Below are 14,762 nucleotides of genomic sequence, written 5' to 3'. Positions count from 1 at the left end.
CGTGTAACACCTTTTCTCTGCGCCGATCGCGGCATCGTATGCGTGAAAGTGGCGGGCTTTTCGAAGCGTCGTCCGAGCCGTACGTCGTACAATCAATGTTATTGCAACGTAGCGGTGTGCACACAAAAAACTCATCCATCAAAGTTCACTGTTTGTTGAGTAAAATCTCATTTGCGGTATCATTACCACCCCCACAGCCCACGAGCAAAAGAAGCATATTGAAATGCGAATTATCATTTCGCATATCGAGCACACGAACACACAGAAAAATATAAAGAAAAGCTCATAAATAAAGCTCAAGATTTAAAGCACGAACCGATTTCTCATAAACGCGTTTACGGCTCGCGCCACACTGTCCGTTCGACCCTTTGCAATGATCCTTCGCGCTTTCATCCTTTCATCGTTTTGTTGCCTGCCATCAGCGCCATCTCACGGGCACATACCGAATTATAAATGCAAAGTACAGTCACGGTGTCACACAAACATTGCCGTCTTGCACACCTGTACATCAAGAAAAATGACAAACAGCAAAAAAGGAAATTACGAGCGTGCTTTTCGGCGCATTTCCCACGCAATTCAGTTTTACGCCGGCAAAGTTTTCTGTTTCCGACACCTAAGAACCGAAGCAACAAGGCAGGGCGGGCAGATCACAGGTGTGGCCTTTGGATTCTCAGGAGGAAACACCGATAAGGCGGGTCGCTTTCCAAGATAACACGTGGGGCGATTGGTTGATAGAAGGTGTCAACCACTTTTAATATTCACGCCTTTTTCGATTGTGCACCAATGACAGAAGAAATTTCAAGTAATCGAGGTAGATTACTTGACCAGGATAGGGCCCCTGACGTACTAGTTATCGTTGAGTTCAAGACACATAGGTAAAATGTCCTTTGGGTAAAGCATCAATGCCTAGCAATGCACATAAGCGCAGCACTTTAGCAACGCATCCTGCCACTGCTTCAATTGATCGTGTTAGACAGTAAAAGCACTATCACTGTGTATATCTATTACATGTGTCTACAGTACTGCTGCCAATTGCTCGCAGGTCCATCTACACATACCGGTTCAGCCAGGATCGCTTAGAGATGTTCTTTGGCTGCATTCGCCAGAGAGGAGGGCGGAACAACAACCCTTCAGCGTTGCAGTTTCGGTATACATACAGGGCTCTTCTGGTGCATGCAGAAGTCACAACGTCTTCATCAGGAAATGTGGCCCCCGACCTGGAGGGCATACAGATGCGAAGACATCAAGGTACGGAGAGACAACGCCAACATGATGACACGGATAGTAATGAAGAGAACTCCGTTGTACGTGCTTCACTCAGTGCAGCAGCTGTTCTCCTCGAGCGTGACTATGGAAATGTGTATGGGCTGACACATTTTTCGGATGAAGTCTTGAAGTACATTGGAGGGATGCTCGTCACAACAGTGTCCAGAAGAATAACGTGCTCTGGATGTCTTGACGCCATTGTGGACTACAGTGATATGAGCCTTCTCCTTTTCCTGAGAGATAAGGGAAACCTTGTTTACCCTTCCCTCTTTGTAGTCAGTGTTCTGCGCTGTGCCGAGCAAGTGTTTAGAGACAAAGTGAACACACGTGCTACAAGTACAGGACTGCAGACACTGGTGCTGACATCTTTTAAGCTTTTTATAGAGAAGCATCACCATGTAACAACACAGGTGCATCACTTCCTTCACAGTCCAGAACATCTCATAACAACAACAAATGTTCTCACCTTACGCTACGGCTGAGAGAGTCATCGCGCCGGACAAGTGAGCAAGCACAGGAATCCTATGTAAGACACATTTTGACAAAACAAATTTTGTTTAGAAATCAGTAGGCCATGAAAAAAGGGCTACGTGTGTACATGACAGCAAAACCCCTGAAGCAAACCTCCACTCTCTTTCAAAAGCATGATAACGTCCCCCCCCCCTCGTTGAGACGAGGGACGGGGAGAACATAAGACAGACACACTGTTCTCGATGTCTCTAGTCAGCAGGATTTACCTAATGTGCTCTAGTCTCTTCAGATTTAACAGTTATTTGACTATGTGCGTACACGTAAATGTATACAGGTGTTGGTTAAATTATCTAGAACATCCCTATTTTTATTAGTCCAACTGAACTGCTCTGCACTAACCTAACCTAACAGATAATGCAGCGCTTCTTTTTTTACCACACAACAAGGTCAATCGTCGTTGATGAAGGTTGGTATTTTAGGTGTTGGAAAGATATGCTTCTTTGGTTTGCCAAAGTCATAGGCCATGCCACATTGAGTTCAAGAGGGGCATGATAGTTGATGCAGAGCATATTAGGTCATCTAATGCTCAAGTTACTGAATTGGTGGCTTGTTAAAGCTTACGAGAGTTCGCCCATGTACTGGTTTACAGAAGGTACAAAAATGATAGAATGTTGTTTGTGATTTATATTTGTCCATTCCTCAGCCTGTTTCAGCTGTATTATGAGCAAAGGGGGTTTTCCACATTAAGAAAACAACGTGTGATACGCTATTTGGTGTCCAAGCAATTTTGTCCAACCTCCTGTATACCTCAGTTCATCTTGCACATGCTATGTACACAGCTGCAAATAACGGAACTGAAATATGTGGATGTTGCTTTGGTGTGGCACAAATTTTGTGGTGGGAAATATAGAACGAAATTCTGAAGTACTACTTTTTGCATATTCCTCGGTATTTGTACGTTACTTCCCATACTTTTCAAAGAATGTAGTTGGTACTCTACTTTACACAGCCTTGTCCAGTACCTTCCGATTTGTACCCAAGAATTCAATGCATAGTGAAAAAAATGAAGCTAAAAAGTAGATGTAAATAGGTTACGTTCTGTAGTAGATCAGTTTGTTGTGTTGGACAAAGCAATTTATGAGAAGAAAATGCATCATTGGGAGGCTTTACATGTTGAGGAAACATAACAGGTACTACTTTTATGTGCTTCAGTAGTTCGGACAGTGGAAAGTTTCGACACAGGTTATGTTATGGGTGTGTAGCGGGCCGTGGACAGCGACGAAGATGGCCACGCGCCTGAGGCACCTGCCTCAGTTCCACCGGCGCGGCCATGGACATAGGCCACCGTCATCGCCTCTCCGTGGCATACCATCATCGCCGGTCGGGACTCATGTAGAGGAACTCCACCTCCTCTACATTTGGTGACCCGAACTATGAACACCACGTTCGGCGCAATTAGGCCCTTGACCATCCCAAATTTCTGACGACACCATCGTCTAGCACTACCACGACACGCTCTCCCTGGAAGCCCCCGCCATTACTCCACTCATCACGACGACATCACGACCGCTGCTCGCCGATCCACACGCCGACCGCTCCCGTCCCGCTTCCGTCCACGCTTCCGATCCGCTGCCGACACGACCGACCGCCCCGCAATGACCCACCGACCGACCCCGCAACGACCCGACCGCTCACTGATCATCGCATCCGACCATCGCTTCACGGCTTCCAGGGACCGACCTGCGCTGTCCATGGCTTCCGGCACACTGACGACGCACCGCTTCATTTCCACATCTCGACTCGCATCCGCTGCCGGCCGCGACAACTGAGCAACGTACTCCCCTGCCGGTTTCGGCAGTCGCGGCAGCCGACGCCACGGCACGTTTTCAGCCGGCGTCTCTGCAGTCGACACGGCTAACGCAGCCTCGCTATTCCTGGGATCGACCCTACGAGCTCTCGCTCGTGGACATGTCGAGCAGTGCACGTCATCCACGGTCACTCTTGCTCTTTCCCTCCGGTACAGACGTGATTCTTCTATCTTTCTTATCGCCGCTCCGCGTCTGAGGGGGGAGCACTGTAGCGGGTCGTGGACAACGACGAAGATGTCCACGCGCCTGAGGCAGTCCTCCTCAGGTAACCGAGGATGCGGCTGTAGAGTATGTACCACTGCGCCAATCTACAACGTTGCAAGCTCATTGGCCCAGACTGCGTGCGCGCTCCGATTGGTCGACAACGTTTTGAAATCGCATTTTGTACGCGCGCATGTGTGTGCAGCGTCCCGGCGGCCGTTTCAGCAGTTTCAGCATAGTTTCGAAATAGCTCGCATCGGTCGGCACGGCGTCCGACCCCTTGTGTTCCGTGTTTCGGTGATGTCAATCGGCAGAACAGTTTATGATTCTACGCGTGTTGTGCTGTTCCTAGACACGACTATTATCCCACGCACAGTCTATCAACTACGGAACTGGAATGCTTCGTGGGCTGGTGCGGTTGGAGCGTGAAGAACGCGTTCGGGCGCCGTCGGATTTTGAGGCCTGACAACAAAGACAGGATTACGATTACGTGCCACACAAGCGCCTTTTCCGCTCTGCAAACAACGAAAGAAGATGCTCATCATAAAATCGGCCGGCAAGGCGTCCTCTTGTGTTCCATGTTTCGGTGATGTCAATCGGCAGAACAGTTTGTAGAAGTGTTCGCTGGTTTATTCATGCGTCGATGTGATCAACGTGTGTTGTGCTGTTCCTGGACACGACTATTATCCCTAGAACAGTCTATTAACTCCGGAACTGGAATGCTTCGGGAGTTGGAGCGGTTGGAGTGTGAAGAACAAGCGCGGGCCCCGTCGGATTTCGAGAGCTGTGTTCGTTTTGCTTCAAGTTCGAACTTAGTTACAGTGCGTCGGCAACGCAGTGGACTTTGTATTCAGAGTGCATCCATGTATCAGATCTTTGAATCAGTGCTTTGTGTCAAATAAATATTTCTTTTAGCCAAAAGAAGCTTCAGTTATTTTGAATATCGGGTAACGGCGGTAGGCATGAAATCCGGTAGAAGTCGATGGTAGCCAGAACCGGCCGAAAGCCCAGCCAAAGTTAAGGCTCCTGATTGGCCGACTGACATTGCATAATTTCTACAACGTTGCACTCTCATTGGTCGTGTGCCCAGTGTTGTGTGAATTATCTCAAACTATGGGCTCTATGGGGAGCTGTTGGAGCCTGCCTGAGGCACCTGCCTCAGTTCCACCGGCGCGGCCATGGAGATAGGCCACCGTCATCGCCTCTCCGTGGCATACCATCATCGCCGGTCGGGACTCATGTAGAGGAACTCCACCTCCTCTACAGGTGCAATAGCTTATTTTTAAATAGTTTCCTAGGTTTAACATTTGTGATTTCAGTGCCATTTACTTAACAGTGCAGTTAGCATACTCTTCCACAATTGCTAATTGTTTTTTACCAGTTTGGCTAATGACTGAAAAGTGCAGAGACCAGAAGCCACATGTTTATACATTTTTACATGTCACGCTTTTCATATGGAAAGACCCAGAGGACCTTGCTCTAAAAATTGACATGTCAGACAGGATACTGTTGCTTTTCTTTTTTTTTTGTTGTTGTTTTAGAGAAACTGTACCTTGTACGCACGAAAGGTGTAATTCCAATTTACTGGCTCCTCTCGTTTTTGCATTAAATTATATCCTTGTAGTCTATTTAATAACCACAGATCTATAGCAGAATCTTGTGCGCTAGATAAATTGAGACTCTGGAATATAATATTTTTCAATAGCACAAGTGACGCTGTAAGAGTCGAAATGCCAATTGAACCTCTGCAATAAAGTGGTAAAGTGGTAAACCGAAAAATCCCAAACGGAGAAAAGTTTTCAAGTGCAGTGAACTCAGTTGAGGCCACCATCACCTCCAGAACCACATCTGCTCTAAGTGCGCGTAGACAACCTAACAAGAAACTTCAGAACGTCACTAGGAGGGATAACACCAGGAGCTCTCGGTGACTGGACATGGACAATAACAGGTCTGCTTCCTTTCTCAAAGCACGTAAATTAATCGATAAGAAAGCTAGATTTGTGTCTCATCTTCATTACTATTCCGACTGCATAGCACAGAATATTGTTCCCAAAGGTTTGCTTGTGCATGCGTCCCCAGCATTTACATTTCACTCTCCTCGAAGCTCTAGAAGATGGTCTAGCGCATTAAAGCATGTATCCATAGAATTGTTAAAAATTTCGCGTACTGAGAGTTCGTACCGAATTAAGGATATTGACAACCAACTCCGGCAACTAGCACTAACACTACTCCCCAACGAAGTGACGGTACTGAGAATCATTGCGTCTGATAAGCTCTCCAAACTACAATCTGTAAAATCCAAGGAAGCTAAACGTGACAAGTTAGACCTCACACCCGTTAATGATCTCAATATCTGCAATATTTTAGTTGATATTACATATCCCACGGCATGCTCAAACGACATAGTTTTTAATTTGTCCAGTGCCACGCTAAATCAAGCTGATATTAGTGTTTTGTCTAAGGGTCTTAGCTTTGTCCCCACCCCACATTCTATTGATGAGTTCGACATACTCAATGATTTAAAAAGCTTAGGTAGGAGGATGCATTTGCAGACATTTCTTCATGGCAGCGCAATTACTCACACGAACCCTTTAAAAAGCGCTCCATTTGGACCCCTGACGCATCACAAACTAGTCCCATTCCACAACTACATCAAGGCGGTCTATAACGATATCAATAAGCGAGTCGGTGAGTCAATTAACGTTAAGAATCCTAACTTAACCAAAGCTGAGAGGATTGCTTTACGTAATCTTAAAACACGGGATGACATAGTGATCAGGCCTGCGGATAAAGGAGCGGGAATTGTGGTCATGGACACTTCCGACTATATTAATGAGGTCAATAAACATCTCAACGACACGACTTTCTACAGGGTTCTTAATAATGATCCTACACCCTTGTTTTGTCAAATAATCAACAAAAATATTTCCGCACTGGTTAATGACAATTTAATTCCACGCCACATAGCAGAATTCATCAAGCCTAAAAACGTTAATCCTGGTTCATTTTATCTCCTTATAAAAGTCCATAAGGAAAAAAACCTGGCAGACCTATAATATCAGGCATTCACACACCAACAGAAAAGATTTCCCTTCTGATAGACCATTGTATAAAACATGTACCCCCGCTACTTCCTTCATACGTCAAAGACACCAATGATTTTCTCCTTAAAATTAATCCTATCAACAACTAGTTCTCAGATCTGACGAATATGACACTGGTAACCATGAACGTAAAATCATTGTATACTAACAACCCACACGATGAGGGCCTGAACGCAGTGGAATCCTTTCTCCTTTCTTTTCCCTCCGACATCCTCCACACATCTGCGGTCATCCCACTACTTGAGTTGGTCCTAAAGTATAATAACTTTGAGTTTAATGGCAGACATTTTGTCCAAGTACATGGCTCAGCGATGGGATCCTGCGTGTCACCTGTCAATGCAAACCTCTTCATGGGTCAATTTGAAAAGAGGGCCCTTGAATCCTTCCCCGTACAGCCTCTCATTTTCCTGAGATACATCGACGACAATTTTGTTGTGTGGCCAGGTGACAACTCTTCCTTGTTGTCCTTCTTTGAACACTTCAACTCCTTGCATAGCACTATCCAATTCACCTGCAACCATTCCAATGTTTCAATCAATTTTCTTGATGTCACTGTCTCCATTCGGTCTGGAAAACTAGTCACCGACCTTTATAAGAAACCAACTGACAGACGTCAGTATCTTCATTTTAATAGTTATCACCCCAATGTCCAGAAAATAAATATTCCTTTTGGGCAATTCACACGACTCAAGCGCATATGTTCCAATACCGACGATTTCCACAGACGCGCTCATCTGCTGATTTCAGGAAGCGTAACTATCCCGGCAATCTAATTGAAAATACTTTGGACAGAGAGGCACTGCTCTCCAGCCAACCTAACAAGGAACACAGAAACATTACTTTCGTCACCACCTACAACAGAGCCCTTCACAACACGAAAACTATTTTTCAGCGCCATCTTAACATTCTACACAGTGACGAAAAATTTAAAGAACTATTCCCTTCTGCCCCCATTGTCACATTCCGCAGGTCAAGGAATATCCGGAATATCCTTACTTCTTCGCGTTTGCGCCGCAGTACAACACCTGGTTCGGGTCCCTGCAATGGCATACGCTGCAAAATTTGTAATCTTATTTCTACCTGCACCTCGGTCTCCAGTACCATAAACAACTGCACCTTTCAAATTAAACAATCCTGTAAATTGCACTGTAACTCCTTTAACATTTGTTGTCTAATAACATGTATGAAATGCAATGTTCAGTACATTGGTGAAACCCCCAATACCACGCGTCAGAGGTTCTACGGTCATAAATCCGACATCGTCAATAATCGCCCACCACCCGTTGCTATACATTTTAATCTTCCCGGGCACGACATGTATACACACCTGTCTATTGCAATTCTGGGATCTGGCTACACCACCGATTGCAAACGCAAAAATCGCGAGTCCTCCTTCATTTCTAAGTTTTCTTCTTTAAAACCACGGGGACTAAACGTTCATGGCGGTCCTCTGCAGTTGTTCAATCCATTATCCAGCTAAGCTACTTCATCCAGCTTCTGTTCTTAGCATTCTTAGCTCCATTTTCCCTTCAGCCCATAAGGTCACTCGGACCTTCCCAGGCAGTTCAACAAAAGCTGTGTTCTCCCCGGACGTGGCTAGAGATCCACCTGTGCCCCGGTTTTTTCACCACCAAGTCTTTTGAACCCCAATTCTCCGAATGTCTCATTTACCAGTACACTGTCTGATTATTATGCGACGGTTGCTCACGTGATGCATTGTATTACTGTCTGGTTGTTTTTCTGTTTACTTGGTTCTGGAAACCTGTTTTATTGTATCTTTTCTTGGGTTATATATACTTGTGTCGCACTTAGTTGTGTAACCTGAAGAAGTGCAGTCTCTTGCACGAAAGTTCTTGTTCGAATAAATCTTAGTTGCTCCTAACCGTCTTTCATGTTACCTGTGTGATTCCCTCTTCGCTGGCTCCTTCACAGTGTTTCTTTTTTTTTTTCGACGTGAATATTTCCTAAGGAAATTTGGCTAGTATTGTTTGAATAATGCACTTGTAAAGTGCATACCATACATGTGTATGTGTACTCTATGTGCATGTTTTGTTAGGATTGTTGTAGTGTGCGTCAAATTAAATAACATTCACGAACACGAATTTCTCCTTTCAAATGCAACAGTTTTGTAACTTCATTGTAACCCTAACCAAGCATGATTAGAATGCTCAGTAACACTGCTGACGTGGTGACATGAGGAAGGGTGAACATATTTATCGAATGGAAGTTCACGTCCACATCGTACAAAATTGAAGCTACACAATGTGTACGAGTGGGTGCAAGAGGGGTCTAATATAACTATCCATCTCATTCATCCATATAAAGACCTATTCCATTATGTTACAGTCTTATAGCAGCAATAAAATGCAATAAACTTGCCCGGCATACTCTATAGTTGTTACATGTCATTACACCAGAACACTCGGTGGGCTGCTGCTTCCGGTTCAGACACGTGTACACGTAGAGATAAGGTTTGTGCGATAGGGGGAGACGCCCCTGTCTCCGAGATGTTACTTAAGCGACGATGGAAGGCAGCGGGAGCTAGTTTTTTGCCTGGACTGGGTCTTGCGGCGACACGACCAACGCTGCTCTGCACTTGAACAAGTAAGACAATAAACCTTGTTTCTCTTGCTCAATTGCTGTGTTCGTGTTCTTCGGGGTTGCGGCGGGTCGATTACGGAACCACCCCGGGTTTGTGGGCCGAGGTTCCCACAAAATTGGCGCCCAACAGTGGTGTTTTCGACTCGCCGTACCGTTTTCCCCCGGAGGGCACAGAATAGTTGCCGGTAGTGTGTATTTTTGCTTTGTTTGTTTTTCGTTCTGCCGCCGTCTGCGTTGCGGCGCAGGTTCTTCGACCGGAGGTGCCTCCCAGGAAGAAGCTCGACCTAGACAGTGACGAGGACGAGCCTGCGCCAGTGGCTGAGGACTTCCTTCGACAGATGGCATCCCTCTGTACGTTACTGACGCAGCAGCTTGGTTGCAGTACGCCTGCCGCCCAGCCGTCCCCGGATCGCCGCTACGCCTGAACCTGACGGTACCGACATTTTCGGGATACAGCGACGCCAAGTCCGTCGAAGATTTCCTTGCGGACCTGGAAGCTTACCAGACAGCCGCTGGAGCAACCGACGAAGCCGTCCTGCACCGGATACTACCCGCTGCATCGGTAAGCTCAGCTGCTGTGTGGCGCCGGTCTCAACCCGCATTTCCGTCTATGACCGAATTTCAGCGGGTATTTCGGGAGGAATTTTTGCCCCCGGATTACGAAATGCGTATGCGCGAAGAGCTTGCAGCCCGAACGCAGCATAGTGATGAGAGCCTTTTGGAATACATTCGGGCGATTCAGGAACTGTACCGAAGAGCGCACCCTCTCGTAGACGAAAAAGAGAAGGTGGCACGCGTTATCCGACAGTGCCACCCCCGGTTCAAGCCATATTTACGGGGTCGACGTTTTACTTCCCTGTCGGAGTTAGCTACAGAAGCGCGCAGCATTCAGGCCGACTTGCTAGCTGAACTGCGTTACCGCCCACCTCCTAGATCGGAGGAGACTCTTGAGCCTATAGCTGTGCATGGGGCGGACCGGTACAGGCAACGGAGCTGTATCCCCGATGGCCTGCACGACCGAATAGCGGAGCGTCGGCAGGTCCTTCACACCACTCACTCGATCCTTTTGCGCACGAGCAAAGGAACCGAGCGAGGCTTGTTGAGGAGACTTCGAGCGCAGGACAGACCGGTAGCGAACGTCGCCGAACGTCAGGATACCGGCGCAACGACAGGACTGAGGGATCAACCCCACCGCGCTCTAATGGAGTAAACGTTGGGAGACCGCGTTGTTACGGTTGCAGGCAACACGGAAACATCCGTCGGGACTGCCCACATCGTACTTCGGCCACGCCCGAAAGAACCCCCAGGGAAACCCGGAACGCCGACGGCGGTAACCGCAGATTACGAACTCCCGTCGTCGACCGGAGCTGACATTGATAAGAGGCAACCCTGCTATCTTTTCTGATAACACAGTGGCCTTGGTCCCGCTTGCGTGCCGATTGCAAGATGACATCTGCAACATTGGACCGTTCATCGTGGTGCGCGTTCTGGGCAAAGACGTTGCAAGTTTGGTGGACACCGGAGCAGCTGTTTCCCTGATCGGCGACACCATCCACGACTGCTGCCGGAAGCGGAACATCTCGGTACGGACGACCAGGGCTCGCCTAAGGCTCACCTCTGATGCGGTTGTACCTGCCGGTGGCGCGGTGCGCCTTACCTTGACTCTCGATGGACATCGGGTCAGACAACGCAGTTTACCTTCCTTGGCTGGCAGGAGCAATGATCCTGGGACGCGACTTCATTATCCGGATGGGACTTGTCCTGGACTTGCGTCGCGGAGGCTACCAGCATGCATGCAGAAGTACCTTCTACCCATTCCTGGAGTGGACAACCCCTGGAGCGGACCAACGCCGGACTGGTGAGGGAACCCAGGACGACTGCTCAAAGCGAAACCGGGAACCGACTGGCAACAGCGATGAACCTAAGCAGCAAGCCGCTCGAGTACTTCGCGGCGCTGGACCATCACTGCCCGTTCGAGAGCATCACGGAACGGGATACCAATCGCCTGTAGTTGCAACTGCTGCCTTGCATGAGGGTCTGCAAGGGTTTCCAGGAACCTCAGAGCAACGAGAAATGCTGGAGCAAGCATTGCTACCCTTTTCCCGGATGTTTGTCCCGGAGTCTTGGAACACGGCATAGACACCGGCGACGCAAGGCCTTGGAGATGCAACCCGCGGCCGCTTAGCGTCCACAAGCGCAAGTTGCTCGATGCTGCGCTGAACGAAATGATCGAGACGGGTGCTGTGAGACCCTCGCGCAGCCCGTGGGCCTTTCCGGTGGTACACGCTCCGAAGAAAGATGGAACCGTAAGGTTGTGCGTGTACTACCGCCGATTGAACGAGGTGAGGGTGAGAGATTCGTATCCATTTCCCTCTATAGACTCGATCATGTACACGTTGGGATCAGCCTGTGTGTTTACAATCTTGGACTGCAGTCGAGGATTCCTGCGAATACCGATAGCACCTAATGATGTCGAAAAGACAGCCTTTACCTGTCATAGGGGACTGTTTGAGTTCGTCCGGCTTCCCTTCGGACTGTCCAATTCCACGGCTAGTTTTCAGCGTATGATGGACGAGGTGCTCGGCGATGCGAAGTACAACTTCGCCATGGCTTATATGGATGACGTAGTAATTTTTTCACGTTCATTCCAGGAAGTGGTGTCGAGACGTATGCAAGCTGCTGGGTTGACGGTCAATCCTCGAAAGATGCAGTTGGCGACTAACCGCATCGACCTGCTCGGGTTTACAGTGGAGTCCGGCACTGTCAGGCCGAACGAGGACAAGCTGAAGGCTATCCTAGACTACCCTCGCCCGCAGGATGTAAAGAGCTTGCAGCGCTTCCTTGGTATGATTGGATTTTATAGACAATTCATACCGCGGTGTTCGGACATGACGCAGCCACTAACCTGGCTATTGCGGAAAGGTGCGCGCTGGTCATGGGGAGAAGCACAGGAGAATGCATTCTCCGCCCTGACGGAAGCGATAGCGCAGATCACCTGTCTGTATCTCCCAGATCTTAATCGCCCATTTCTAATGCAGAGAGACGCGAGCGATTATGGACTGGGCGCAGTGTTGTTACAACAGCACGAAGGTGAACTTCGCCCGGTGGCATTTGCAACCCGCACGCTGACATCACCTGAACGAAATTACACCGTGACAGAGAAAGAGTGCCTAGCTATCATGTTCGCCCTGAATAAGTTTGACATGTATCTGCATGGTGCGAAATTTGCAATCCAGACTGACCATCAGGCACTCACCTGGCTGAGTAGACTGAAAAATCCCGACGGAAGACTTGGACGTTGGAGTCTGACGTTGCAACGGTACGACTTCTCGATCGAATATCGGAAGGGGACCTCTACCAAAGTGGCAGATGCGCTGTCGCGAGCACCTCTGCCCCTGGAGGACGTCGTTACCACGCAGGAGCTCGTAGCCGCGGTTGGACAAGCCGGAACGGACAAAGAGCTGGCGTGGGGACACATCGTGAGCCGGAAGGACATCGTGGAAGCCCAGAGGACAGACGGACTCTGTCAGCGTGTAGTAAGGTGGCTGGAGACAACGGGCCCAGCGGACTCCGGAGACGCTGAAGAGAGGTTCGGCTCCTATCAGCTGAGCGAGGATGGTCTTCTGGTGAGGTGCATCCCCCAGGCGGACGACGAGGAGGTCGGCGGCAACCCTTTCAGGATCGTAGTACCACGAAAGCTACGTAAGTTATTCCTCAGATATTTACATGACTCTGCTTTGGCAGGTCACGGTAGCGGCAGCAAGACTTATTCTAAGTTATGTCGTATCGCGACGTGGCCGGGCATGAGACATGATGTTTTGCGGTTTACTCGCAGCTGTCCAGTGTGCCAGAAGTCGAAACCTAGGGGCGGACAGCCGCCAGGATTGGTGCAACCGATTGTCAGTCAGGAGCCTTGGCAGATAGTCGCATGCGACGTAATGGGGCCATACCCCAGAAGTCCCCGCGGTAACCAATACCTGTTAGTCATTACAGATCACTTCACGAAGTGGGTTGAGCTGTATCCCCTGCGGAAATTGGTATCAGCTCGGATCTGGGATCGACTGCTGGATGTCTTTTCGCGGTTTGCATTCCCGGACCAGCTTATCACGGATAACGTCTCGTACTTTACAAGTAAGGTGTTTGTCGACACATGCTCGGCATTGAGTATCCGACACAAGAAGACGTTCCTCTATCACCCTCAGGCAAACATAAATGAGCGGGTCAATAGGAATATCAAAATGATGATGGTAACGCTTGCCAGCAGGCATAAGGATCGGGACGCGCGTCTAAGAGAGATTGGTTTCGCCACTCGTACGACGGAAAATAGGTCCACTGGGTTCACCCCTGCCTATTTGAATTTTGGACGGGAAATAGTATTTCCACTCGAAAACACGCTACGAACGCTGACGGAACAACCCCGTCGCCCGTTTGCACGATATGCGGAAGACATTCGCAACTGTCTCTCAACTGCAGTCCGTTGTGCACGTGAGAATCTTGAGGTCGCACGACTGGAGCAAGCATCCCAGTACAACAAGGGTCGACGCCAGGTAACATACCGCGTAGGAGACTTAGTCCTGAGGCGGACGCATCCACGACGCGGCGAAGGGCTTCGCAGCTTCTCTCGCGGACCGATGGGACGGGCCTTACCGGGTGAGTGCACAACTTACACCCGTTACTGACAGACTTGAACATTGCAGTACAAGCGAAGAGACTGGCCCGGTTCACATCACAGACCTCAAGGGATTCATCGATCGCATCTTGGAGCAAGATGAAGGGCAAGAGGACTCCGGCACAAGTTCGTCGCAATCCCGACCCTTCCACGGCCCCATCGACACGGAGGCACAGCCCGCTGATGATGGGACAGTTCAGGGCGGGTTACCGGGGTCCCCTCGTTATAACCTTCGCCCTCGTAAACCTCCAAGGTGATGGTTTTCCTTTGTGTTTCGCAGATGCCTGGGGGCCGTTCTGCCCGGAGGAGTATTTACATTTGCTAAAGAGCAGAGCGCAGGGAGGAAAAGGGCGCTGCTGACTGCTGGAGAGTGAGGAGGTAGACGCGAACGGAGCGGCTCTGTTTCTCTGCCGCGCCTGTGTCGCTGATCGGGCGACCGCCGGTCGCCTTGTATGCTTTGCTTGCGTGCTTTGGAAGCCCCATCAACACTAAATTAATTACGCTGGGACCTGTGGAGTGTGTATAGGAGCAGTATGCGGACGCCCATATGGTTTTTCGTGCCGAATCGGTAGCGAATGGAAT

The sequence above is a fragment of the Ornithodoros turicata genome, chromosome 10 (assembly GCF_037126465.1).
Source record: "Ornithodoros turicata isolate Travis chromosome 10, ASM3712646v1, whole genome shotgun sequence".
Lineage (NCBI taxonomy): Eukaryota > Metazoa > Arthropoda > Arachnida > Ixodida > Argasidae > Ornithodoros > Ornithodoros turicata.
The sequence above is the reverse complement of the archived record's forward strand: the minus strand, read 5'-3'. Positions refer to the sequence as shown.